Genomic DNA, 24,778 nt, shown 5'->3' on the forward strand with positions numbered 1-24,778 from the left:
CATCCTCGAGTGTCACTCTATTGGCCCCTCATTGTCTGTCTTTTATGAACCTTTCATTTGTAACTAAGGTTACTTTTGATAAAAATATCAAAATGTCCTAATATTTTTTCTTTGAGCTCTATATAATATAAATAGTTTGACCATTAAAAAACATTTATGCAACTCACTTGGAAATGAAATTATGATGGAGAATTGTTAGATGACATTCTATTGGTCCCTTTACCCTACATTTTAACATCCAAGCGCCTTGCTGATTGAAAGAGTGTAAAGTCATAAGAACATTTTGAAGAGGAATGCTATTTCTGAGACAAAATTCACATTCAGATAGTGCAGATTCAGGTAAAATGGGGATGATATAGAAAATCTCTACAACACTCGGAGAGAGAGAAGTTGCTGAAGACAGAGTGGTGAAGTAGGAGAGGTCAAGGTTATTGAAGAAGTTGCAGAAGGACGCTTGCCATCAGACTGGTGGGAAATAGTACTGGAGTATAGCCGTAGTGCTATTCTTGGACCAAGTAAAAGCTATTCTGGTACAGCAAGCAAGCAGTTGTTTAAACTGAGAAGGATACAGAAGACAAACAATCTTGAAGGCCATATAAGATCTGTATAAGTGATGTTCTTGGACCAAGTAAAAGCTATGTTGATAAGACCTGCAGACCATCAACCCCACCTTTCAGTGTCAAAACCTGCTTAGCATTAGTGTGAACCTTCAACATTTATTGATTTAACTGTTGTACTCGAGCTGCAAGCTCCTGGCGACTACCTAAGAGCTTATGAGCCTCCGCTTGAGCCTATGTAGGTCAACTTTGAGGGGTTCAAGAGCACAAAGTTCAGCTTCCATCTTTGCAGATTCCTCAGCTAAAGCTTTAAACTGCTGCACTTGAATTCCAGATAGCAATTGCTACCACCTTTGAACTTCCTGCTAAGCTACAGCTAGCTCTTGTATAAGAGCAACATGAGTGGCAGCCAACCTTTGATTCTCAGTCAAAAGACTCTGGATCTCTGTATGTTGTGTAGCAAGTTACTGGGTTGCTGATGGAGGCCATTCCATTTCATGCATAGGTCTAGACTTCTTTGTCATTGGCAGGCCTAATCTTGAGATCTTCAAAAAAAAAAAGGGATCTAGAAGCAAACAATAGTTCAGACTATTCAGACTCTTTTCCTTTCATCCATGAGTGATCGTTTCCATGCTTAAACAAGATGAATCTTCTCTCAAAAAGGTTACTTCAGACTACATCCCTTCATTGCAAGAGTGTTGAGCAGCCTGTCTATCTGAAATGGTCAAGATGACAGCCATGAAATCAAGAGTTGTAGCTTAGAAGCATTACTCCTACTTTGGAGCAAGCTTAATACCAAAGATCATGAGTATTATTCAGGAAATGCGATAGCATGGTTGGAGCTGTTTGTGCTACCTACAGGGAATGACAAGATTGATTACGAGTATAGCCAATGTGGAATAGGCAGCAGGCAGTTGCATCTGTTAACGAGTAGTCAGTGTGAAATTTAAATGAGTCAGGGGTAGAAGGGAAATTGCAATTCAGGTGGAGGGGACAAAAGGGGAAGTAGATAATCCAGGCCAAGGACAAGATGCAGATATGGATTGTGAAGAAGAAACAGTATTTTGACACATTCGAGTGTCTGGTTAGACAACAATTGGAAAGGTTTGGTCAGTGCGGACACTCATTTGCCATCATAAAACTGCTGCAGGGGAAAATGCTAGTCTGGAGGAGTATGTGGCTGAAGTAAGGCTAGAAGCTTTCAGGCAGAAACTGCAGGAACTGCTCATTAGCCATGCCTGTACGATACTTCTTGCAAGCTTTTTGACAGTGTATAAAAGTACTCTCGTGATTTGGATTTGAGCTCTTCTGGAGTGGAAGAACTTTTGTTTTTTTCAGAAAGTTCAGGATGTTACTATTGTCAAAGAAGAGGAATGAAAAAAGAGAGAGTTTCTCATTGCAAGATGTAGCAATGCTTGACTAGCCCACATGAGAGACGGTCACTCCAGGAAGTCTGGGCCAGATCAGTAGTGCAACAACCAAGCTTTTAGAGATTAGTAGCAGGTGCAGCTCTTGCGAGCAAGGGAGTATTTTCAAGAAGTCATAAGTCAAATCAATAATTTGAATGCTGAAGAAAATGGGGGACAGCATGGCTACCAGGGACATAAGGCAACTGAGGGAAGTAGCAGGCTAAACCTATCACCATCCCTAGGTGGTATCAACAGCTCATGCAAGATTCAAGGATGACACAGTTCCCTAAGACGCCTCTTGGCCCATGCAACTTAGCCAGGATTCAGGCCCAGTGGGATAGTTCACTTTGTGTGAACTATGCCCTTATGTCACAAATTCTTCAAGACCATGAGTCTACTACAGTTATTGAGTCTCTTGCACATAGTGTTAGGCAAGCTAAGCCCAATTCTATATCGAGCAGAACCAAACTTGGGAGCAAGAAGCAAAAGGTGATTGGTGTCAAATGGGTCTATAAGGCCAACTATTTTGTTGATGGTTCCTTGGACAAGTATAAGGCAAGGCTTGTTGCCAAGGGATTTTCTCAACACGCCAACTTGGATTGGTTTGAGACCTTTGCACCTATAGCTTGTATGTCCACTATTCGGAGGAGGGAGGGCGTGCCATGTTGAGGCCAAGATATCCTATCTCCGCAGAGAGTTGGCCAATGTGATCATGGATGAAGGTGATAGCATGACAGAGCACCTTACTCACGTACAGGATTTACGTGAGCAACTACTCAACGTTGATGAGGTCATTCAGGATGCTAAATTGGTAAACATCACACTGAACTCTCTTCCAAAGTCATATATTGGTTTCCACACCTCTTTGATGTTTATGCTTTCCAAGTTCAAAGGCAAAGGAAAAGTCCAACAAAATGTAAAAAACCAGTAAAAGGATGATGCTGGACAGCCATCAAATAAGGTTGTCCAAGACACAGAAAAGACTAAAAAAAGGGGGAAATGCCATTATTGCAAAAAGCCCGGTCACTATATCGATGAATGCAAAAAGAGATTGGCCAAAGAGAAGAAAAAGAACTCCGCTTTGGCTGTCCAAGAAACATCAGCTAGCAAATTGTAATATTTCCATTGAAAAATATTACTAGTCTGACTTTCCACACCCCGCATGAAACTCATGCAAAGGTCAATTCCGGCATTGGAGTTACCGGCAGTGCAATCTATAAACCATACCGAGGAATCATGACCTCTCCATTGGCAAATCGGGACCAAAGTTAAAAACCCGCATAACCACAGGTGAACTCCCTCTTGGGAGGAGGTCAAGAGGATAATATTAGATTTATTGCAAATTTTTTTAATTACCTTCCCCCAACTGAAGCGTGGCTGAGGGAAGGGGATGGGCTATAATGGGAAACTGAGAGGTGAAGGGGAAGACGCCATGCGAGGGGCCACGTAGGGGGGAGGTCCTCTCTCCCCCCAGACTATAAATACCGCCCCTAAGGGGGTGGAAGGTAGCCGTGAGAGAAGGAGGCTATGCCAAACTGTGGAGACTATGCTTGAGTGAGTGGAGGAAGGAGTAATAGAACGACGTGTTGCTACACCGTGAGGAGGAGAGGGAGCCGCCAGCCGAGTTGAACACTGCCGCTGCCATCGCCAGAAGCTGCCATCCAGCCTCCAAGACGCCAGTGACACGCCGCCGCCAGCTACCAAACCGATTTGCTGCCGCCATTTCACCTCCTGCCCGCCATCAAGGCCTCCAAAATCCTCCTCGTCCACGTAGTCCTTAATTCCCTTTTTCTTCCACATGGCCATCACATGCCCCCAGAAGCTTCTTGGAAGCTTCTAAGGGTGCTCCTCTAAGCCCCCCTTCCCGTGGATTTCCCATAAAGTCATTTGACCCCGGGATTTTAAGTCCCCTTCCCATTGCATCCACCACAAGTCCCTGTAAAGCCCACTTTATCCCGGGTTTTTAAAACCCCTTCCCATGGAGTCCCCATAAGCCCATTTTACCCCCGGTTCTAAAGCCTTCCCATTAGTTTCTCAATAAGCCCATCCCGGCTTTGAAGCAAAGGAAGCTACTAAGGCCCTAGCCCCGGTTCTTGTAAGAAGAAGAGGGGTTTCTCTAAACCCTTCCCACTCGATTTCCCCCATAAACCCATCTCTAAATTTTCCCCCCCACACTCCCTCTCCACAAAGATCTTTATCCCCGAAACTTCTATGAAAGGAAGGAGAAGTTCATAAGTCCCCATTTCCGCAAAGCCCATAAAACCATTCCTAGCCGGAATTTCAAGGAGAAGAATCTCTCAAGCCTCCGTTTCCGCAAGGCTTTTGCAAGAACCCTCTCACGAATCCCTTTTTTCCGAAAGAAAGAAGGCCCAAGCTCCGAACCCTAAGACCTTCCAAAGCCCAATTCCGCAAGTCGGTACTTCGGTCAAGGAAGCCGTACCTCAAAGGGAATTGCGCGTACGAGGAAGACGGGCCAAGATCATAAGACTACGGCCAAGACAAGAAGGTCGAATTCACGATGGCCCCTAAAAAGGCACAAGGCGCAACCGCAGGAGGATCAGCTCCTAATATTCATGTGGATATTTCACCGAACCCACAAGTCCACGTTTTCTTCCTATTTTTGATTTACGTCGAAATATTGCAATTATGCATGGTTAATTCATGGAATTAGGATACACTTTTGCGATTGAAATACATTGGCTATTTTAAAGGAAGTAACTCAATGAACGAAAGATGTCTATGTATTTTTAGCAAGTTGCTTCTGTGCATTGCAAAGTAACGAATCTAGAACAACTAATGACTATCATTACAAAGTCGAGATTATTGTAGTACACCTTCGATTGTGCATGGAAAGATTAAATCGCATGTCGCATTATTAGACAAATCTTTTTTCATACTGATTCATTAAGAAAGTTGCTAACAATCGTGCTGCATAAAGTAGGTTAACTCTAGTCAATTGGCATAAATCTCATTCAACTATGTAATAGTTAGGAAAGGTTGCATAATGCTCAATCAGCATACGAATATTTCATTCAAAAATGAAGTTAGGGAAAGGTTACATGGTTTGTTTAACATAAAACCTTAAAAGCTTAGTAGCATGAGTCGTGAATGCATGTCCTAGTAGGATCAATGGAAGTTATGTGAATTTTAACATGTGCTTGGTCTTAACAAGAAAAGTTAGGGATTGCGAATCTAGAGGAAATGAATCGCATGCTTACATGAATTACGACGTAATGCAACTAGTTTTTTCCCTCTTTGACCAAGACAATATCTTTAGGAATAATTCGTCCTTGTCATAAGACAAGTAAATTGGTTTACCCAAAACACCTAAACCGCAAAGGATTCATTTAGGATGGTTAAATCGATACAACTCACTCCAAGTGCTAACCAGGGTTTAGCACGTTAAGGACTTGACCTAGTCGCACTTATTGCCAAGTCGAAACTCTCATACCCTAAAGCCCTGCCCACATTCACGGAATGTAGGGACAATTGGACGTACTTGCAAGAAACGAATTAGGGTTTCTGCCCTAAAGATCACTCGTTAAAAAGATTAAACTCGGATTGAGTTGGAACCCCTAGGACCGACGATATCGGTCTAGTGCAATCGGGAATGGATTGGATATGAAGACACCCTAACCCTGTTTCCTATCTAATCATGATTCCATGATTAGAAGACACCGTTCGATGGGTGAAATAGTCCCATGGATTAGATGCGACACTTGTGCAACGTCGCATGATCTTGTGGTTTGATTACAAGAGAATGGCCAATTCCTCGGAATGAGATTGGCAGATTCTTGCGCAAGTTTATCTTGCAAGAGGATGAGTAGTCATCCTAATATAGCACATTTCTTGGGAAAAGTGACCAAGATAAGGGGATTAGATATTTGCTTGGAAACAAAGGACCAATCAATAATTTGGAGCAACATATTTACTGTTAATAGAACTTAAGGTATTGGTTAAGCTAGGTTAGTAGGGTACGGCCCTAACCCAAGGACATAAGGATTAACAAACAAACCCTTGAGGATCTTGCCGAGTCGCAATTGATCCCGGATCGAATGCTGGATGCATTCGGAGAGAAGGATTCACTCCTTAGCAATTGGCCAATTAACAACCACTGGAAATGATTATGTTTGTAACAATTTAGAGAGCATTGTTTGCTTTATTTGCTCAATGAACTAAAGGATGAAAAGATATCTAATGCTTCAGGTTGAAGGCCTGAAGGGAGAGGCAGCCTCAGTTACCCCCGACTGTCTGCCTGACCCTAACCAAGGGGGTTGTTAGCCGCGCCGGAAAGGTGGACCGAACCCGCCGCGTGAGGTCTCTCCGTTGAGCGCTACTTGAAGCAGGAGGACGCTTGGGTGCCAGGGGGGGCTCTGGCTGTAAATCCCTCGCCTTTCGGGCCCTACACAAGAGACCAACGTGACTCGAGATTGGATCTCGAGGCCCGCATACTAGTCTACGGGCGGAATCTTGGATTAGTAATCCCTGTGGATTGCTGGATAGCCTTCGGGCGGATTATGGATAAACCTACGGGCTGGACTTTATGAATGTATTCCAAAGATAAATATGATAACCTATTGAAAAGGAACTTGTTTGACGCTGCTTTTCTATGTCAAGTGCTAAGATTATGTGAAGGAACCGGTGCCTAACGGGCTAATTAAGGAAGTTGCTTCATGCATGTCCAACTAAATGTGGTAGGTAATTAGACAACTAAAACAACCTAAGGAAAGTGCGGTGGATGTGGCCATAGGTCCGTCCTACGGATAGGTGATCCCGGTTGGCCGGAAACTTTTCTCAATCATGAAGGACAGTAAGGAGATCTTCTTAAAGGAAATGAATAGTAAGAGTGCTGACCTAGAGTCTAGGTTATAGTAATCCCGGTTTACGCTGTTTTAGGGGAACGGAATGAAACTATGCCTTATGGCAAAGAGGTCGAGCTTTGCATCCCTCTCGTTTCCCATTCTCCTTGAATCAAGTGCAGCGTCAATCCGCTTCGGCCCTGGCATTTCTGTGTAAAGTAGTTCGTTCAGGGTTCGACGCTAGTTGCCGTTTAGGAAATGACCATTAGGGGAAACCCTGATTCAGGTCGGTCCTAAGTAGGAACGGCCAGAATACTTCCGCTACATGGCAGACGCAGAAAGTCCTAGATCGCAAACCCCGTAACATTCCATGGGAGTGCCGAGCGGAGCTTTCTAGATCTCCTTTCCAATGGACTGCTAAGGCGTGTCCTAAAGGGAATAGGTGGACACGTTACACAAATCTACTGATGATGATACTTCAGCCACCTTTGTAGAGGAGGACTATGCATTTCTCACATGCAGTTATGATTCTTCAATGGCTGATTTAGCATTTAATGCTACTGAAACGCAGCAAACATGGTATTTTGACAATGGGACGCCAAAGCACATCACTTCCAGAAAGTGTTTGTTTACCTCTTTGCATTCAGCCCTTGCTGGGAAGCGTGTTACATGTGCGAACAGCAGCAGTTATGATATATGTGGCATTGGGACAATCACTATTACTGCTGCAAATGGTTGTGATAGGGCTGAAGGGAGAGGGAAATCTCGTTTTATCATTTTGGAGCTGTTGGAAAGAGATGTTGGACTGTTGCTGCCAGCTTTTGGAGCCAATTCCCAACCATTGGAGACCATTTTGGTGATAGAGATTGCATATTCTTGACCTTGGGAAGCTGACAATTGCTGCCGATGCACTTTCTCCTAAAGATCACAGTCTCTGATGCTCCTATTGTTGTCGGTGCATCCGTTTGGGGCTGGTACAGCAAGGCAACAACTGACTTTGATCAGTTCTTCGCAACAAATCTCAAAATTTTCTCTCTACAGCATTCTCTCGTCTCCTTCAGCCTATGCTCAACCATTCTCAGCAATTCTCAGCCATTCGGAGGAGATCTCAACCATTTTTGGTGGGCTGATCTGTAATTTCTGCAGTAAACCCTGCTTCACAGCAAAAATTAGGGTTTAGCAACCACCTTGGGATCCGTGCCAGAGATTGAAGGCTCAAGGGATTGAAATCAGCAGCTGATAATTGAAGATTATCAAGGGATTTCAGAAGCCAGCCCATCCCGAATTGATTTGGGGCAACATTTGGCTAGCCAAGGGTCAAATTGGACAAGAAGTCCTGGGTGAAACAAGGGGTAAATGACCCAAAAGGCTTGCTGGACATTTATGACAACAAGAGCAATTGGTTAGCAGGAGCAGATTGAAGAATCTCAAGTTGTACTCCTTCCAATTGAATGAAAGCTAAAGAAATACCACAAGGGGCACCAATTTCGGGGCCAACAGGGTGTCTACTGTCCAAGAATGTTATGGTAAAGTGTGTATTTCATTTTATGTGCATTTAGTTATTGCTATAATTAACTCTTAAATCAGGTTATCACCACCCATTCCAAGAAGGAAGGCTGGTTTCATGGTTCCATTGTCAGGATACATTAAATCTCTTGATTTGGTGGGCCCAAGGCACCTGATTGCAAGCCAAAGCTTTGTGCTAGTGCTAATTTTTGTGCTCAGCTGAGAAATTACAGCAACATGTCTTCATACAGTGAGATGGAATCAAGCAGTGATGATGCCTCTCAGTATGGACATTCTCATGGGAATGAAGGAAATGCAATACCTAATCTTGGACAAGGCTCTCATGATGGACAACAAGCTGAAAATGTTGCTATTGGGCAAGATGCAAGGCCTTCAAGCCGTCATGAGGTAGATGACCAGCAAAGTGAAGAGGAATTTGATGACCGGTTCAAGAACCGGATGAGGACAGCAGCAAATCTCTTTGCTAAATTGGCAAAGGATCCTCAATTCACCCGATTTTTGAATGCTCCGAAGAAGGACAACAAGGGCAAGAAGAAGAAGTCAACTTCTACACCTTCGGGACAGCAAGGTGCACCGAAGGTAGTGCCAAATCCTTCACTTGAAGCTTCTAAAGAGGCCAACGAAGCTCAACAATTGGTACCTATGGGGCAAGGAATGCAAATGCAAGGCCATTATGAAAGTGCCAATCCAATGGATTTTGAACAGCTGGGCATGCATGCTATGATGGGGCAGCCAGGATACTTTGGTGGTAGTACGATTTTTCATGCAATGGTTGGCCAAGGGCCGCATACAGGAATTAATGGCACAAATCCCTATGGTATGCAGCAGCCAATGCATGGTGTGCAAGGCCCATTGTATTCGGGTATGGCTGGAAATGTGCAAAACCCTATGTATGGTAGCATTGGCTTGATGCCTGGGGCACAAAGTGGAATGTTGGGTAATGCATCTACACCCCCGAATGCTTATGGGGCTCAAGGAATGACTGTTGGTCATCCAAATGCTTCATTTGGGCTTGGTCATGATGTAAATACAGCAAATGCACCCTTTTTGCAGCAAATGATGTAGGGGAGGCACATTTGATTGATTTTATGGAAGTAGATTGTGATGAGCATGTGTTTATGAGCTCACTATTGGATGATGATGAGCCTATGCAGACCATGCGGGATAAGTTAGACTTTATTGCCACTAACTCTACATGGGATCTTGTGGATTTACCACCTAGCAAGAAGGCCATTGGCACCAAATGGGTTTTTAAACTCAAACGCAAGGCTGATGGCACAATTGACAGGTACAAAGTACGGTTGGTAGCAAAAGGCTATGCACAGAAGAAGCACATAGATTATGAAGAAACTTTTGCTCCTACATCCTGTATGAGTACGGTGAGATGTGTGATTGCTATGGCTGCAAATTATGGCTGGAAAGTACATCAATTGGACATTAAGACAGCATTCTTGAATGGGGATTTGCATGAGGATATTTATGTGTCACAACCTCCAGGATTTGTGGTTAAAGGGAAAGAGCACATGGTATGCAAGCTGCATAAAGCTCTTTATGGTCTCAAACAGACTCCTCGTACATGGTACTCCAAAATCGATGCTTATTTGGCTAGCAAAGGGTTCAAAAATAGTCCAATTGCTCCCACTCTATACATTAAGAATGAGGAAGAGACTTGCTGATTATCATTCTTTATGTAGATGACATGCTGCTCACTGGACTTACAAAAGAAAAAATTGCAGATTTTAAGGCTGAATTAAAGCATGCATTTGCTATGTCAAATATGGGCTACCTACACTATTATTAGGGGATTCAATTCACCCAAAATCAGCATGGTATCATCATGTCACAGTCACAGTATGTGGATAAGCTATTACATAGGTTTAGTATGCAAGATTGCAAACCTATGTGCACTCCTATGTCTATGCATGATGGTAAAGAGATGTCTGATGTTGCAATTTGCAGCCACGTTGTTGGCTGTCTTATTTATCTTTGCAACACATGCCCTGACATTCACTATGCAGTATCTCAAGTGAGCAGGTATATGCATAGCCCACGGACCACACATTGGCAAGCTGTTAAGCAGATCTTCAGATATTTGCAAGGTACTCGATCACATGCATTATTAGTTCCTAGGGGGGAGACTTGCACTTACAGGCTTACAGTGATTCAAATTGGGCTGGTGATGCAGACACTAGGCAGTCTACTAGTGGACACTATTTCTTTTTAGGCCGTTCATGCTTTTCATGGCTAAGCAAGAAACAACCTACAGTGGCTACCTCGTCTTGTGAGGTTAAGTACAGGGCAGCCTTCACGGCAATACAGTGGAATGTGTATGGTTGTGCAAATTGTTGGTTGATCTACATTTACCATTGGAGGGTCCTACACCCATTCTTTCTGATAGTCACAGTGCTATTGCACTAGCACGAAATCTTGTGTTTCATGCTTGCACGAAACACATAGAGGTGCATTACCATTATGTTAGAGAGAGATGCTATGCAGGAGAGATCAACTTGATGTACGTACCCACACAGAAAAATGTTGCAGACATTTTCATTGAGACACTACCACACGAGAAGTTTGAGGCTTTTCGAAAGCCCTTAAACTTGTTACCCTTTGGTGATTGATCATCCTTGTACTTCATCACATTGGCACTGCAGGGGGGTGTTAGAATTTGCCGATTCTATGGGCAGCGCCCAATGAAATTTATGTGGTGTGGACACTTATTAAAGTGTCAATGTAAGGTGTGTACACCTAGTGTCTTAGAAAATAAAAGTAGTGGCACTAGGCTCTGGAGTAAAACAAACCTAACTCTAGTTAGTTGGTGAAAGGCTGGTTAGGTCAACCCTTGACCTAAATATAAGTTGTACTTTCACTCTATCTTTCATTCTAGCAAGTACACTCTTTTCTTTTTGCTTCAGCTCACTCTCTTGCTGTCATTGTCTCTCCTCTCTCTCACCATAGCTGGCTGCCATTTTCCAACAATTAAAAGATTGAGGGTGACGTGTGTTGGTCATGTTGCAAGTTGATGACCTTATTATCACAGGGAGTGACTCACAAGAAGTTGATCAAACTCCGAAGATCTTGCGACAAGAGTTCGATATATGACAGATCTTGGGATCCTCCACTTCTTTCTTGGTTTGGAGATTTATTAGATGGCACAGGGCATCTTCATGTCCCAACACAGGTACATCTTCGAGTTACTATCCGAGCTTGGTATGGCCGACTATCAACCTATTTCTTGCCCCATAGACCCCAAGTCCAAGTTATTGGCGACATGTGATCCCCTTCCACATGCTACCCATTACAAGTGCCTTGTTGACTCTTTGATATAGCTAATTCACACTCAACCAGACATCTCTTTTGTGGTGGCTTTGCTATCTTCTTTCATGAAGACTCCTACTTAGACTCATTGGAGAGCTGTTTTGCATGTTCTATGCTATCTCCAAGGGACTCCATCCTACAAGATCATGTATGGAGAAGTCTTTATGCTACTGTGGCACTTTCTTCTACAGAGGCAAAGTACCACACCCTTTGTTACAATTGTTATGGAAGCAATGTGGCTCTGTCTGTGGCTCTACCGTATATTGATGAAGATTGACTTTCCCTAAATAGGACCCACTCAGCTATGTGTGGACAACTAGAGTACCATAGCTCTAGCTAAGAACCTTCTGCATGCAAGGACTAATTAATCCACACTATTGTATTCAGCATTCATCTTCAATCATAGTAGATTTCTTTCTTTCTTCTCTTGCTATCTCTCTCTTCCTGTCTCTCTGTGTTCGTGTTCTTCTTCCATTGCATGCTCTCACAAAAAGTGCATGAATTATAGCAAGCAATTATTTATCATAAACTTGCAAATTCCTCTCTGTACCATGGAAAACACAACTCTCATATGCCACAAGTTGGCCATCCTACATTAAAATAGCCCCTATGTTGTTTCCACGTATATCACACTAAACAACAAATGACTTCCTTAGATTGGGTGACACAAGCACAAGATCTGAAGTCATCTTTTCTTTCAATTTCTCAAATGCTGAAATTTTTGGGTGACACAAGCACAAGATCTGAAGTCATCTTTTCTTTCAATTTCTCAAATGCTGAAATTTCCACTACTATCCACTTAAAAGATATACACTTCTTTTGCAAAGCATGCAATGGAGATGCAATTTTAGCAAAGTTGCACACATACTGCTTTTAGTAGAAGCATAGACCCATGAAACTATGGATCTCATGCACATTCTTCAAGGGCAGCCATATGCGTATTGCCTCAACCTTTGTAGGATCCATTCAAATACCATCAGCCGACACAATGTGCCCCAAAAAGTGGATCTCATACAAGGAAAAATCACTTTTCTTGTCATTTATGACTAGTCTGTGCTTACGTAACTCATTGAACAGAGTGTCCAAATGCTTCCTATGCTTTTGTCTCATTCTTTCCGAAGACAATCATATCATTAAAGGAGCCTACAAATGCCCAAAAGGCATGAGCAGAAACTTATATAACCCAAAAGATGTCCTAAAAGCTATCATTGGGACATCCTCCAATCTAATGTGAATCTAATGACATCCACTTTTTGAATCAATACAGCCGAAAATTGCTAGCCCATGCAAACTATCCAAAACATCATCAATCTAAGGGATCAAGAATCGATCCTTTATCATAATTTTATTCAAGGCATGATAGTTAATGCACATACGCCATGAACCATCCTTTTTTTGTACCAAAAATACTAGAGAACAAAATGGAGATAAGCTAGGCTGAATCAAACCTTTTCTAATAGCTCATTCACCTAACTCATTTATTTCCTACTAGCTGCATTTACCCTATAAGATGGCTTATTAGGAGAGCTACTTCTAGGAAATAGATCTATATCATGATCTTCAAGTCTTTCAGGCGGTAGTTGCCTTGGAAGTGATTGGGAAAAGCAGTCATATACATTTTCAGAAATGAAATGCAATCCTTTTCTAATTTAGACATATTTCCACCATTTTCATTGTCAATCTTATCCTTAATGAAAACTAAGTACGCTGAAATGTAATTTTTCATTACTTTAGAAATGGCAACAACCAATACAACAAAAACAGATTCCCCTTTCAATTTTACATCCAAGATATGCACCTTGCTCTTCTACTGAATTGTGATCACTTTAGCACGTGAGTCAATGATTGCATGTACGCGATGGCACCAAGGCATACCAAGCAATGCATCATAATCCCCAAGCAATGCAATGAGAAAATCTTTGTTATCCACACATCCATGTACATGCAAGCAAAGCTTCCCAATGACTGTTGTGACAGGTTTTGCATGGCCTTTGCATACCATACCAATTTCTCCCATGGATTCCATCTCATCCTCTCTAATGCCTAGATGGGCTGCCCGTAGTTGTCAGGTACGAAAGGTACGGTACGATAAAATACGGTACTAAATGGTACCTTAAGATTTTATAAGGTACGTTACGATATTAGTACGAAAAAATAATAACTTAATTATTTTGGACTAAAGATAATAGAATAGATATTTCAAGTCTAAATAGCAATGCTATTAGAGTATATAAGATGAGTACTTGAGAGTAACATGCCAAAACCTAATGTTGCATGTGCAACATGCACTACTGCTACCTACAACTTACAACTATATAGATGGGAGTGGATACATCATACATACATAATTGTACAAATAAGAGAAGTGTGGGCTTGAGAGAGAGAAGGTTGAGAGAAATTGTTTGAATCTCAAATAGCCTAATCTCATGGGAGAATCATATTAATATAAGGAGCATTTAGCAAGTCCCAAAGTGCAGTTCGAACGGGAAAGATGTATCCATTAAGTTGGTACCTTATGGTACTAATACGTAAGGTACGGTACCTAAAGTATGGTATAGTATGAAACCTTTCGTACCTGGTACTAGTGCAGCTATGGTTGAGAGAGAGAGAGGCTTGGGGGAGAGAAATAAGACAGAAAGAAGAAAAAAAAAGAGAGGAGAAAGAAAAAAAGAAAATTGCGGGCTTGAAGGAGAGTGGCCAAAAAAAGCTTATTTTTTCATACTAAGTTGTATGGATACATACTGTACTGTATGGATCGTACCATACGGATCAGTCCGTACTATGTACGGAGACAACCCTGGGGCTGCCATGTTTGTGGAGATAAAGTTGGCTCATACCCCATCATCAAAAAAGATCAATGCATACTAATCTCTGATTTTTCTTCTGCCCTATTTAGCTTAATAGCATCATCATTAGGCTGATCACTAACCACATCGAGCACCAAACTTCTTTCCCTTGGGATCTCCCTGGTTTTCAGATCTTTCAACTTCTTGCCTATTGAGACAATTCTTTGCCATGTGACCCTCCTGTTCACAAACAAAATAGTTATTTGTAGCCATTAATTCCCTACATTATGCAACCATTTTCTAACCCTTGCTGTTGTGGCTTCTTTTCAACCTGATTTTCAGATCTTCCCTTTTCTTAGCCTTTGAAAACTTCTTATTCACCTTCTCATCCATGACTTGGAAGCCCGAATCCTTCCCATGCAACATAGGACTTGTTGTACTAGTTGTTTCTATGAGCTGTGACATACTAGATATAGTGGATTTAATGCTAAAATCCACGATTCCTTTTGATACCCCACATGCATACTTCTCAACTTGCTCGTGAAGAGAACCTAGATGATAAGAAGCCACAGACAGCAATGCATCCCAAAACTTCTTATTATACTGCTCCAAATTCTTGCATTGAGTTGTATTTAGCTTATTCCAAGTTGTCATAGTGTCCACCTCAAAAGTACTTGTTAACCAATTTGAAGCAAACATTTGCTTAAATTGTACCCATATCCATGTTGACAGTGCTTTACCTTACATTAAGAGTACAGACCACCACTACAATGCATTTCCCTTTAAGAAAGTGGTTGCCTTTTTAATCTTTGAGGATTCAATGAAGTTGCCTCTCGAATAGACTCCATCAAACTACTGAATGAAAGTCACAACTTTCACCCTATCTTGTGCACCACTAAAGGCCTCAAACTTCACCCCTTTTCCATCCTTATCGTAGTCCTTTGTTGTCCCTTTGGGAGTCAATTGATCATAAATTGGATGCTGCAAAAAGGGTGCGCTTGCTGCATTTGCATTGTGACCAACACCATAAGAGACATTTGCATGACTAGCACTCGTTCCTTGAACCCCATAAACACCAAGTGTGAAGACATGCTAGGTTTTACACTAAGAGAACACAAAACATATAACCACGATTAAAACACAAAGACTCAAGAACTAAACAAAAAATGCAAAACTCACAACTCAAAACACAAAAACACGAACACAAACAAAGAAAGAAGAGAACTTTGAAGTGAATGGATCAATACTGTAAATGAATGTAAGAGTGTACAAAATACTCGCATGCATGCCTTGCTGTCCAAAAACCCATTGGATTGGTACTACCAAGATCGCCTTGCATTTGTGTATTTAGACCCACTAGCACAAATTGCTTTTGCTCATCACCAACATTTGGTGCATCTTGAAGCTGCAATGCTTGCTCTTTGGGAGCTTCTTGCTGTCCCAAAGCCTTTGAGGGTGGTATCTTCTTCTTGCCCTTGCTCTTCTTCTTTGGAGAATTCAAAAATTTCTCAAACTATGTATCCTTAGCCAATTGGGCAAAGATGTCAGCTACTGCCCTTAACCAAGCCTTTAACTCACTATATTCTTCACTTCCTTGCTAGTCATTAGCATCTTGTGGCCTAGAAGAATCCGGTTCTTGATCAACACCCACATTTTATTCTTTTTGTCCATGCTATGAGCTGGTTCCAAGATTAGGCATTGCATTTGCCCCTTCATTATGAGAATTTTCAAATCGAGATGCATCATCCCTACTTGATCAACACCCACATTTTATTCTTTTTGTCCATGCTATGAGCTGGTTCCAAGATTAGGCATTGCATTTGCCCCTTCATTATGAGAATTTTCAAATCGAGATGCATCATCCCTACTTGATCCCACCTCACTATAAGAAAATTACTAAGCTAAACACAATTTAACCACTAGAGCAAAGCTTCTAACCTCCAATCAAGTGCTTTGGGCCCACCAATTCAAGGAAGTTGATGGTATTCTAGCAATGGAACCATGAGACCAGCTTCCTTCTTGGGCAAGGTGGTAATTAACCTAATCAAGCACTAGTCACTGCAAGATAAGAATTCACATAAACTGAAAATACCATGAGACCAGCTTCCTTCTTGGGCAAGGTGGTAATTAACCTAATCAAGCACTAGTCACAGCAAGATAAGAATTCACATAAACTGAAAATACAAATTTACCACTACCTTTTCATCACCTCTGACAGGTAAAGAAGGAACCGAACGAGTAAATCTCAGCCCTAGCAAGGTGTACTTTCACAATTAGAGGGGGCTGCTTTTTGTGTCTTGTCCAGGCATTGTAGGTGAAGATGTCTTCTGAGGCCGAGACACAGTTTCACACGATCATGGACCAGAAGGTGCCCGTCCTACTGGCTCTTCCTTCAAATCAAAAACTTGATGGTGAGAACTATCGCATCTGGCGGGTCATGATGCTTGCCATATTGGAGTCTTATGAATTGACAAAGCGGGTTACGGAGGCTATCAATCGTCCTTCGCACGACAAGTCCAGACTCTCTTCCAATGAGAAGGCGGAGTTGGCAAAGGCTCAGGCACATTGGGATAAACTCAATGCTCGCATTCGCTTGTTTTTATTTCTCTCATGTACTACAGTTGTTATCTCTCATATAGAACATTTGATGGTGGCTAGGGAGATATGGTTGGAGTTGGATCAAAAGTATAATCGGATGACCGTCATGAAGCGAGTTTCTTTGGAAGTGCAAATGATGCCTATGAGTGTCAACAAGTCATCATCCATGTGGAAGCATATCAACAAGCTAAGGCAGCTTCAGATGAAGATTCAAAACACAAGGAAGGTGATCACTTCTGAAGACATGGCGATGTTCTCCTTTCACAGTTACCGCCTCGCTTCATTGGTTTTTATTCCGCCTTGATTGCTTCAGGGCAATCTGAGACTCTTCGGTGGAAAGAGTTGGTTCCTATGGTCTTGGACCAAGATGAGCAACTGAAAGGAACCAATGCTTCGAAATATGAAGCTTTGGTTGGTCAATCCTCTCAGAAGAAAGGGAAGGACCAAAAGAAGAATAAGGAAGATAAATCTAAGAAGGGCAATAACAAGGAGTCTACTTGTCATGTTTGTGGCTAAACAGGTCACTAGAAGGACTGCCCCGACAAGGAGAAGAAGGAGAAGGAGAAGGAGAAGAAGGAGAAATCTTCAAAGGATTCCGAAGCGGTGGCTGCTTCCTCATCGGCTGCTTTCCTCCATTTGGAGGTGGTTGAGGATTCGACCCTGCCGACTTCTCGTGCTGCATTGACCGCCCCATTTACTCGGGAGTGGATTGTTGACAGTGGTGCCTCTAGGCACACGACTCCTTCTTCAACAAGTGTTACTCATTTGCGGCCTTTTCATGGTCAGATTCTTATTGGAGATAGTTCATCTATTCCTATTCAGGAACGCGGCAACATGCATCTTATTCCAGATGAGCGTGTGCCGGCTTTGGGGTATCATCTTCTCTCAGTGCACAAGATTTGTGCCCTTGGCCTCTTGGTCGAATTGGATGTGGATTCTTTTCAGATTCTTGATCAAGAGCGGTTCTTTCTTCAATTTATGAGAAGAATGGAGTCTACAAGTTACAGTCTTCTTCTGCCTTGACTTCTCCTCTTCTTACCTCCCAAACTCAGTCCAAGCTTTGGCATGCTCGGTTTGGTCACCTCAATTATGAATACCTTCGAAAGGCGTCTAAGGACCAATTTGTTCAAGGTATACCAGATATTGTGGTGAGTCAATAGCCTTGTGTATCCTGCATCCGTGGAAAGCAAACTCGTGATGTTGTTCCCAGCAAGGCTTCGAGATGGTCTTTAGCACCCTTGGAGCTTGTTTCCACCGATCTTTGTGGACCGATGAGGCAGAATCCCTTCGAGGGAGTTTGTATTTCATGCTCATTGTAGATGATTACAATAGGATGACATGGGCCTATTTCTTGAAGCTAAAGTCGGAAGCTTTCTCCAACTTCAAGGATTGGTTGATCTTTGAGGAGAACCAATCGAGGTAAAAGCTAAAGACCTTACGATTACAATAGGATGACATAAGCCTATTTCTTGAAGCTAAAGTCGGAAGCTTTCTCCAACTTCAAGGGTTGGTTGATCTTTGAGGAGAACCAATCGGGGCAGAAGCTAAAGACCTTATGATTGGATAAGGGCGGAGAATTTGTTTCTAATGAGTTTACTCGTTTTGTGCAGATCGTGGCATACACCAGGAGTTTCCCAATACAAACACCTCTTAGGAGAATGGCATTTTGGAGCAAAAGAATCATAATGTGATCCAGATGGCCCGTACTATGATGGAGCATCGTTAGACACCTCAGTGTCTATGGGCTGAGATTGTGGCTACTTCAATTCACATCCTTAATCATTCCCCTACTTCTGCTATTGTTGGTATGACTCCTTTTGAGGCATACTTTGGATCAAAGCCCGATGTTTCTCATTTCAAGGTTTTTGGGTGTGATTCTTATGTTCACATCCCGAAGACACAACGTGACAAATTTGAAGCGGCTTCCAGATGACAGGTGTTTGTGGGCTATAGCTCGCAATCTCAAGGCTACCGATTGTATGATCCTGTTAAGTGGGATGTCTACACGAGCCATGATGTTCGGTTCGTGGAGGTTCCAGCCCCAAAGGGGAGTGAGGATCACCCTGTACTTAGAGATCCCGGTGATAGCTAGGCCCCAACGACTGTTCCTCTCGAGCCTGTGTCTCTTGAGGACTCTTCTTCGGATGAGGAGCCTACTACCCAGCCACCGGATTCACCAATTGGTCCTCCATTGATGGTGGACCTTCCAAAAACTTCAGCAAATGGATAGCGCCGAGGCGAGATTCAGCCTCCTCCTCGTTGGGCCTGTTAGAAAGCAGAGTTGCAGCATTGGAATGTGTGCACAAGAGGGAGAAAGAGACTCAACTACAAGAACAAGTTCTTGTTTAATAAGTTCCTCAAGGTACAACTTGGCTACACTCTATCCCACTATTGATAGTGACCCACAAGCTGTTTATATAGCCTCTGCCATGCTAGGGTTAGGGTTTCCCCTGCCCCTAGGGCTATTCACACCCATCTACCCTCATACTCCCTTACTTATAGTGGGTTCCTATGCCTATCTTCTAACACCCCCCCTCAATGCCAGGGTGGCATTGGGTTACAAGGCATGTAAGATGTCCCCCCCTTCTTGGGATGCCTTTATAAATCACGCTTACAAGAGTGTTTTAGGTAGATGATTTAAAGAGTCAAAACAGTCGATCTTCAGATGGATTGGAGGCATAGTTGGCCACCAATTCTTTGGGTACATCAAGAGTGTTGGGGCATTTACTAGTGATATGCCCTGTCTTCTTGCATTTGTTACATTTCATTTTCTCGGGATACTTCTTCCCACAGTTGTTTACAAAATGTCCTTTTTTCTTACAGAAAGAACATCTAGTGAGAGTTGTATGTATCAATACTTGATCACGGGAAGTTGAAGATGCCTGACCGTTGCTGCTTTCTTTGTGGTTCCTCTTTTCTTCATCCAAACAGGATTGAATGGTACTTGCCAATGTAGGATCTGGAATGTTGGTGAGAGTGGTTACAAGAGTAGGAAACACCTGTTTTACAGCTTTTAGGAGAATAGCAATAGCATCTTCTTCATGTATTGGAGCTTGTACAGAGGCAAGCTGTGCCATAAGTCCCTTCATGTGAGAGATGAATTTTCCCAAATCTTCTCCTTATTTATATTCTAAGCTAAAGAATTCAATTTTAAGGAAGATTTTAGTATTTTTACCAGTGGCTTCATAGAGCTTTTCAAGCTCATCCCATTTTTCTTTAACAGTGTTTAGTTGATCAACATGATGAATTAGGGACTCATCTAAGTGTAACATTATGATTGCTTGAGCACGTTGGTTATCCTCTATATCAACCAGATTTGCAGAGTTTACAACTCTAGTGCCTTGAATGAGAGGCCAATACCCTCTCTCCATCATTTTGTATTTTATAAGTACCTGCCATGGGTGGAAATCTTTGCCATCAAACTTTCAAATTTGAGGACGGACATCAACATATGTTGTGGCCATTGGGAAGGTCTTACCACTTGTTAGGGCAAGGGCAGTGTCTAGTCCCTTACGAATTTTTCACTGAATGCGGAAGCAAATCAGACAATTTGAAATCAAAGTTGCAATGAAGAGAAAGGCTGAAAATCATACAGATGTAATATTTTAAGGTATAACTGTGGTGGTCCTTTCTTATGTGCAATCTTCTTCCAAGGTTTAATAGTCTTTTTAGGTTTTAATGAAGTAAACCTAGACTGGACTTCAGGCTCCTCCTTGTGGTATGGCTTAGTGGATGAAGCTTGTGTTGGACAAGGTTGGTCTATGATCTCAATGCTTGTTGCTGATGATTCCGAGGAGAGTACAATGACACTCATCCTTTTGATTTCATTGACTAGTGTACTTGAAACAAAGTCACTCAAGATAAGCAATACACTTCTAGTGTATGATGGTCTATGTGTTTATAATTGTACACATAACCTTACAACAATATACGAAGAGAAATAACACTCACTAGATTTTAGTAAATACCCAGCAAGCAAATGATTAGATGATTAATGATTAGTGTTTAGAAACACTAATGTCAAGCTTAGTGAAATGCTTGAATGAAAGCTGGTTGAGAGTCGGCTTCCCAATGCACTTACTGATGTCCATCGAGCATGTCCGAGAGCTTTTAGATTTCAAACAAGCTTCAAAGAAGATGCTTTAGTGATTAGAATCACTGTTCAATAAAGCTCAAAGTGAAAAATGCCAAGCTTAGAGCTTACTGGCTATGGATTCCATAGGATACACAGTTAGGGTTTGTCAGAGATCTCTTTCTGTAGGGCAAATTTCCAGGAACCCTTGTAGATGAGGATAGCCCACTAGGGGGGCTATCAAAGCCCCAAGATGGTTGTTGGGATCACGTCGCCTGCTACGTGCACAGTAGTGCGGATTCCGCGCTGTCAAAAAATTGTGCCTGTTTTGGAAACCACGCAATGCCGGGCTCAGTCGTGGACAATGTTGGGGGCAGACATGACAAGGAGTTGCACCCTGATGTGGGGAAGAGTCCAGAAGAAAGCAGGAGCTGATATAGTCTCCTTTGTCCTCCCCAAGTCCTCCATCAGAGGTGGGTCTGGTTTGACTATGGAGGCAAGAGGTAACAGATGAAGATGATGGACTATCTTATGCACTTAGTGAGGCTGAGAGTATAGGAAGCTGAGGGGATCAAGTGTTAGCAGAGTATTTGTCAACTCATGTGTGAGTCTGAGCTTGATCTGGACTGGGCATTTTTATTAGGTATTTTTCTGGTATGGCATTTTATGCCATTGGGGCATTTTATGCACCAGTCGGCCAGCTTTAATGCTATCCGACCAGCATTATTGCTCCCCACTTTTTCAGCCTATTTATACTCAGTGGCTCCTCCTCAGTCAGTCACTTCATCTTCACCATCTGCAGACTCTGTGGAGAGAGGAGCCAGTGCCAGTGCCCACGCAGCCAGTGACTCACTGTTGTATGCGACTGTCTCGTGTTCAGATATATGGATTCCATTTCCCGTGCATACATCTGAGTTCTCATCTGTATCGTGTTCTTTCTTTTCTCTTTTTGTCTTGTGTTTCAGCAGTTTATTTCAGCACATGTTTATGCTTCCACCGCTGCTCCACTTCTGACATGGTATCAGTTTTCAGGATTTGTGTTTCTGCTGTGTTTTCTTGCTGATTTCAGGACTGTTTTGTACCCCTGCTGATCAGACGACTGCTGTCGCAGCCAGGCGACCTGTTTTGGGGCTGTTTTCAGCCTGCGTTTTTTGCAGTTTTGCCATCGCCTGCTGCCTCCGCACCCTCTGCTGCCTGCGTTTTTCATCTGCAGCTGCTGGCGACAGTTTTCTACCTGTTTTTTTTCCAGTTTACAGCCTGCATTTTGCTGATTCAGCATCTCTCGTGGCTGGATGACTGTTACTTCAGGTCGTTTTCTCTGTTTTTGGCAGTTTTTGACTGATTTTTTGACTTTCTGCAGCAGATTTTGTCTTCTATTGATCAGATTTTGGGTTCTATTGCATGTGAACTCTCTTTTTCTGTAGTCTGTGCTTGTGTTTTGGCTGTGTTTCCTCTCTAAATTCCATCTCTTCTCTACTTTTCTTATCCTCTCCATATGGCTCCTCCGTGCACTTCCACTGATGATAAGTTACATGGACTTGATTATCTCACATGGAGTGCTGCCATGAAAGCTTGGTTTGTGCAGAAGCGGCTATGGTACATCGTCTGTGGAGCTATTGCTCGATCTCTCCATCCTTTTCCTCTTCCTGAAGACTTTGATGAGGACAACCATGAGGAAGCGGTGCTCACATGGGACTCGGACGATGCCCGTGCTTACTCGGCGTTGCTTCGGTGTATTTCTAAAGCGGTCTTACCGGCGGTTACCTCCTATAGGACCTCTCCTGAAGTATGGCAGAAGTTGCAGCAGATGTACGAGGCACCTTCCACCATGCGGGCCGTCACACTTTATGGCCAGCTCCAGCAGATGAAGTTTGAGCCGAAAGATACTATTCAGTCTTTTCTTCTTCGTGTTACGCAGGTACAGGACCAGCTTCGGCACATGCAATCTGCTCTTCCCGAGGTGCATCTTGTCAGGACGGTCCTCTACAAGCTCCCCCCGGAGTTTGATGGAGTGGCCAATGCTTTGCGGGCGCAGACATCATCGACTCCTGTCAGTTTTACACATATGACCTCGATGCTTCTTGAGCATGAGGCATCCTTGAGATTACAGGGGCGGCTTCCGGCACATTATGGAGGTGAGGCTTATGTAGCTTCAGAGAGGGGTGACGGGAAGAAGAAGTCGAAGGCCCAGTGTTACCACTGTGGCAAGAAGGGACATTTGCGGAAGGACTGCAAGAAGTTAGCGGCTTCCAAGGAGAAGGAACAGAAGACGAAGCGGGATGCTGACTCTACCGATGAGTCCTCTCCTTCATCAGACTCCGACTCCGATCCTCCGACCAAGGTGAAGTCCAAGGCGCGGAAGGGATCCTCTTCTTTGGATCGCAGGAAGGGCTTGGTGGCCCCTTCCTCGACTGCTTTCTAGTGGTGGTGATGAGGTCATCCCTCACGACTCTCTTGTGCCAGAGAGGGAGTGTGAGCGGGTGTTCAGATGGGGCAGCCGCGCCTCATCTATATTTTTATACAGGTGCACAGGTTCCAGAGAGGGACGTCCCTGACGCATCGACTTCAGTCTGGCGGAATCAAATCCTGGAGCTGGGATTGACATCCAGATTCATGCTGAGCTGGTTATCTGACAGAGAGCGGGAGGCTTTCGTTTGGCGCTCACATGAGGGGACACTTTGGCGGTCTGGTCAAAGGCGGGGAATCCATGGTCACCTATGTTCAGAGGCATTTTTGACAGGATGGTCTTGTATGCTCCTGCGAGATATTGGTGATGGACACAGAGACATGCTATGATCTTCTCTATTTTCAGGTGTTTGGTACGATCGACATCGACATTAGGTTTTCTCCGAGGCACCTTGGTGGTGGCTTGATCACCCACTGCTTGGGTATCCATGGTTCTACTCGGTGGTTCTATGTTGTATAGTTTCTGATCCCTTTTCATTGTACTATTATATTGTATCAGATCACCCATGATCTGAGAGAGGGTGTTAGCAGAGTATTTGTCAGCTCATGTGTGAGTCTGAGCTTTATCTGGGCTGGGCATTTTTATTAGGTATTTTTCTGGTATGGCATTTTATGCCATTGGGGCATTTTATGCACCAGTCGGCCAGCTTTAATGCTATCCGACCAGCATTATTGCTCCCCACTTTTTCAGCCTATTTATACTCAGTGGCTCCTCCTCAGTCAGTCACTTCATCTTCACCATCTGCAGACTCTGTGGAGAGAGGAGCCAGTGCCAGTGCCCACGCAGCCAGTGACTCACTGTTGTATGCGATTGTCTCGTGTTCAGATATATGGATTCCATTTCCCGTGCATACATCTGAGTTCTCATCTGTATCGTGTTCTTTCTTTTCTCTTTTTGTCTTGTGTTTCAGCAGTTTATTTCAGCACATGTTTATGCTTCCACCGCTGCTCCACTTCTGACATCAAGAAGGCTCTGATACCATGTTAGAAAGCAGAGTTGCAGCATTGGAATGTGTGCACAAGAGGGAGAAAGAGGCTCAACTACAATAACAAGTTCTTGTTTAATAAGTTGCTCAAGGTACAACTTGGGTACACTCTATCTCACTCTTGATAGTGACCCATAGGCTTTTTATATAGCCTCTGCCAGGCTAGGGTTAGGGTTTCCCCTGCCCCTAGGACTATTCACACCCATTTGCCCTCATACTCCCTTGCTTATAGTGGGTTCCGATGCCTATCTTCTAACAGG

At 43.1% G+C, this 24,778-nt stretch overlaps 1 protein-coding gene across 2 annotated transcripts in view; it reads right to left on the minus strand.

The window, feature by feature from the left end:
- Positions 1-215: 215 nt before the first annotated feature.
- Positions 216-24,778, minus strand: part of LOC148031885 (pentatricopeptide repeat-containing protein At2g03380, mitochondrial-like) — a 31,062-nt gene continuing 6,499 nt past the window's right edge. Inside the window, exon 3 of one of the 2 annotated variants that reach the window (XR_015691537.1) lies at positions 216-1,122. The gene's annotated coding sequence lies outside the window, so the exon portion shown is untranslated. The remainder of the gene's footprint in view (positions 1,123-24,778) is intronic. The other variant, XR_015691538.1, reaches the window with a different exon arrangement.

Source organism: Lygodium microphyllum, chromosome 8 (assembly GCF_053477565.2).
Source record: "Lygodium microphyllum isolate KBCC chromosome 8, Lygodium_microphyllum_v1.1.10, whole genome shotgun sequence".
NCBI classification, from domain to species: domain Eukaryota; kingdom Viridiplantae; phylum Streptophyta; class Polypodiopsida; order Schizaeales; family Lygodiaceae; genus Lygodium; species Lygodium microphyllum.